Below are 5,000 nucleotides of genomic sequence, written 5' to 3'. Positions count from 1 at the left end.
TTGACGTCTATTCACGAGTGGGTGTCGGCTTTCCACACTTTTGTTGCTGTATACTGCGAGAAATTTCCCAGAGAGACGCCAAATTTGATGCAATTTTGCGAAACCGTGCGCGACATAGCCACGCGTGGGGGGGGGACTGGAACTATTTCGATGAACAGTTTAGGTATCTTCGTCAAGGTAACCCCCCAAAGTACCCTTGGGGAGTGGTGCATTGGGAGTTATGGCATCGCTCGATGATTTTTCGTGCCAAATCTGGATATTTTGCAAACGACAAGCCCAAGTCGAGATTCAGGGGCAAACAATTGGTCAGAGGGGTGTGTTTCACGTTCAACGCCGGACGTCCCTGTGCGGCCTGCAGATATGACCATAAATGCTCCAAATGTGGTGGTAGACATGCAGCAACATCCTGTCATTCTGCCCCAAACATTCCTAAACCAGCCGGAGATAGAGCTATCGCAACTCCATCACATAATAAACAGCCCGCCAGTAACGCCGGTAAAAGTATCCACTCTTAGCCCCCTTTTACAACAATATGACCCTAGTCTAAAGCAATTTTTACTGGGTTGCCTATGGTCATGCCAGTCGAGGTCTGCGTTTTGTTTGTTTGTATTTTCTTTTTTTCTTTTTTTTAGTTACTGGCTTGCCTATGGCAAACCCAGTCGAGGTCTGCGTTTAGTTTGTTTGTTTTCTTTTTTTTCTTTTTTTTAGTTTTTTTTTTCCGTGTCGGTCAAAAGTCTTGCCTGTCACTCCCCTGGTAAGTGGTGTCTTTGTGCATAGAGCCTTTTGCGCGTATTTTCTTAGGATCGAGAGGGTAGTGGAACTGCGTAGATTTCTCTGGTGGACACAGTAGAATCATTAACTTAGCCTGCAATGGCGTCGAAAGTCATGTAATGCGAATGGCGTTTTAGTGGATCCTGAAACAAAATATACCCTTATGGAGCTCAATAATGGAAAGTCAGTTGGATAAACTAGGCAGGAATCTCAAAAGCGACGAGTACTGGACTTCCACAACAATCTATCGCCCGTCGCGACGAAATCAAAGTGAGCTCTATTTACCTGAAGTACATGGTAATTTGACACGATTGAGTTTCTTGTCTTCACGCACGCAATGAAATAGGAAGAGGTTTTCGCCTCTAAGAACAAATATGTTGTTTGTTTCAATAAATTTTTCGCCGGAAAAGGATTCTGTGGTATTTTCTGCCTTTGTGAATTATAATGTCATGTTGTGTATTGAATTTTCGAGCTTAAGGTTGAAATGTGATATGGGAGAAGTTTTTTAGTATTGCTCTGTAAGCAGGAAGGGGTCACAGGCCTGTTGGAACCGTACTTGAGTTTCAACAAAATGAGCCCCAAAATCAGTGAAAACTTGTGACGCAGATGAATAAAAAAGTAGCTGCTATTTCCAAAATGATGGAGTTACCTGGTGATAAATAACGTCGTACGCGTCTTGGAGAGTAAATTTTGACTTTGCATAAACAAGAGTTGGGCGATTGTGATCTTTGTTTTGACTTCGCTCATTTCATTGTCAAACTTTATAACACTTGACAGAAAAAGAAACTTACAAAAACCCAGTACCTTGCCATCATTTGACACAGATGCTTCACTGTTTGGCGAGTAAACATGCCGCGGTAACTTAATCACGGCGCCCGCTGAATTCCGGCCATGTCACTTTCGATTTTGCAATTTACTTGAACGTAGCAAAAATCTCCCAAAATGTTTGTCGCTGATCGTAACTTTTTATATTCTATATTCACGGTTCAAAATTAATGTTGTTTTCATGTCGTAAATATTTTATTCTCGATCGACCGTCCCGGAAACTTCCTTCTGCTCTTTCTAAAAACTGTGTATCGATAGTTATTTGCTTTTTCATCAATATTTGTTTTGCATAAAGCAAGCTAACAGAATCTGTACCTTGCTGAGTTCGCATTTGTTAGCGTTAATAGTATTTTCGGTCAGATGCTTCTGTTTTTATGAGGGGCTTATTGTTTTGGTCTCCCATCCTAACACTAACCCCGCAGAACAGGGCTTGATTTCGGTGAAATTTAGTATTACAAAGCTCTCAGCATAGGCAGCCCAAGTTCGCGTCACTAGAGAGCGTGTAATAATTGATTACTAGTGGAAGATGACCTTTGAGTAAAAGCGGTGTTGCGTTACAGGCAGCCGTTGAGAATTTAAACGCGTTGTAAGGCTTTGTATGGGAAACAAAAAACCGAAGATTATGAAGCCTAAAAAACGCTCAATTTAACGTTCATTCAATAAAAATAATAAAAATGACTTACCTCTGGTGTATTTTTGTGCCTTTTGGAGCTTATTTTACCGTTTCGGGAATTTCGTGTTTTCAATGTTCTAAGACGAAGTCAAGGCTGCACACTACGATTCCGACCGTTGTCAGCTCAGAGGCGGTTTGCGACTCGAAAATCCATCCCTGCCGCGATTTTTTCGAAGAGCTCCATGGTTACGAGAAGCCGCTGTGGGGACGGGGTAAGTGTTGTACATGAAATGACTGTACCTCGTCGGGTGGAGTTGATTTGACCTCGGATCCAAGCTCCGTGTCATGATACAGTGTCACCAGCCGTTAACTTCATCAGCTATCGTGTAATCGGAAGAAGAAAATGCTCATTTCCAGCCAAGTGCGTGGGGATTTTTGACGACGAAACATTCACCGAGGTTCGCAAATGATGTGGCTTTAGCTTTGCATGAAAAAATCGCGGCAGGGATGGATTTTCGAGTCGCAAACCGCCTCTGAGCTGACAACGGTCGGAATCGTAGTGTGCAGCCTTGACTTCGTCTTAGAACATTGAAAACACGGAATTCCCGAAACGGTAAAATAAGCTCCAAAAGGCACAAAAATACACCAGAGGTAAGTCATTTTTATTATTTTTATTGAATGAACGTTAAATTGAGCGTTTTTTAGGCTTCATAATCTTCGGTATTTTATTTCCCATACAAAGCCTTACAACGCGTTTAAATTCTCAACGGCTGCCTGTAACGCAACACCGCTTTTACTCAAAGGTCATCTTCCACTAGTAATCAATTATTACACGCTCTCTAGTGACGCGAACTTGGGCTGCCTATGCTCTCAGATGCTCAGAGGGCACACTTGTGGTGAAACGAAGTTGTGAGGGAACTTGAAAATTATCAACATGTCAGCCCAGAAGCCAATGTTTCTCGCTTCTCTTTTATTTGTTATTCTTCAGAGACTGGAATGCTGTATTTCAATACCACACAATTCAGTGCCTTCTGATTTTCCGTAGCATGTACCACAGGCAACCCAGTGTATGCTTCACGGAAGCATCTCGTTGATTGATGGTTTTTCGTTTGGATTTCGGGTTGGGTTTGTTGGTATTAGCCGATTACGTCTTGCTTCAAATTTGCGCAGTGCGAAGGAACAGCCTAAAATTTTAGCTGCTAAACTTGAGAAAGAATTGTGCGCTGGGAGAATTGTAGGTCCATTTTCTCGTCCACCTTTTGATAATTTCATTTCTTCACCTTTAGGCGTAGTTCCAAAGAAAACCCCAGGAGAGTTTCGGCTTATACACCATTTGTCATACCCCGATGGGTCGTCGGTGAATGATTTTATTCCAGACCAATTTTCGTCGGTTCAATATGCCTCAATAGGTGATGCTATCACATTCATTAAGTCGTTAGGTCGGGCTTGCTACATGGCCAAGACCGATATCAAATCAGCTTTCCGCATCATTCCGATTCACCCTGACGATTACCATTTACTGGGTATGACATGGAATAATTCGTACTTTTTTGACCGTTGTCTGCCCATGGGCTGTTCTTCGTCTTGCGCTATATTTGAAGCTTTTAGCACTGCGCTCGAGTGGCTTGCAATTGCTACAGATCATCTCTGTGCTTCCGGTGTTTTGCATATTCTGGATGATTTCTTGTTTATTGCTACCTCTCAAGGGAAATGTGAATCCGATTTAAATAACTTTTTGGGCCTATGTGATCGTTTAGGAGTCCCTATAGATCGTTTTCACTGTCACGCAATAAAAAAATAAATCGAAAACCATCCAGTGGAAAAAGTCAAGAATTCGTAATGTTGTAGAAGATAAATGAAGAAGACACTTCTCCAAGTTTTAGGCCTGTGCGTTTCCCCAAACTGAAGATATTCGTCGAAATGTTTCGCAGAAATTTACAGAGCCCAGTATGAAAACTCCATGTTGGTGCACATCTGTGGTGCACCAATATGGCGGCCGGAAAATAGTGTCAACATCTGTTACTTACTTTGGCTATCTAGGCGAGTGATTATCTGTACTGAACAGACAGCTATTTACCTAAGCACTTTTCCTAATGCTTTAAATTCTAAAAAGGCTCAAAACCATGAGATAAATATATATTTCTCAATAAAATCGATCGTCGCCTCGTGTCACGCACCGCTACAACTCAGAAGTTCAAAATGCTCTGGTTTCCAAACGAAGCACGCTATTGAGCTTTAAAATTGCAAATGGATACAAATTTACCGCCTCTTATGCCTGATGAGGATAAAAACTTTCGTGGCTCTTTAGTTTTGGATTTTAGAAAATGATGACGTCACGTGAAAACGATCTATAGCCCATGAAAAAACGGAAGGTCCTTCAACCACTTTACAGTTTGCTGGGATAACACTCGACACGATTAATATGGAAGCGCGTCTGCCGGACGATAAGCTTCAAAAATGCAATGCTCAGTTATTAGACATGCACAAACGCCGTAAAACTACCCTGAAAGAACTTCAATCTTTGATTGGATTATTGAATTTTACTTGTTCAGTTGTTCTACCTGGTCGGGCCTTTCTTCGGAGACGTATTGATCTCACAAAGGGTGTTCGTCTCCCTCACCATCGTATACGGATTACGGAAGCCTGTCGTCGTGATTTACAAGTATGGCTTCAATTTTTAAGAGATTTTAACGGCCGTGCATTTTTTCTGGACGAACCGTGGCGGGTTTCCCCGCCTCTCAAACTTTACACCGACGCCGCGGGCTTTTTGGGAAGCATTGGTTTTACGGAG

Source organism: Montipora capricornis, chromosome 9 (genome assembly GCF_036669925.1).
Source record: "Montipora capricornis isolate CH-2021 chromosome 9, ASM3666992v2, whole genome shotgun sequence".
Lineage (NCBI taxonomy): Eukaryota > Metazoa > Cnidaria > Anthozoa > Scleractinia > Acroporidae > Montipora > Montipora capricornis.
This window is presented reverse-complemented; position numbering follows the sequence as displayed.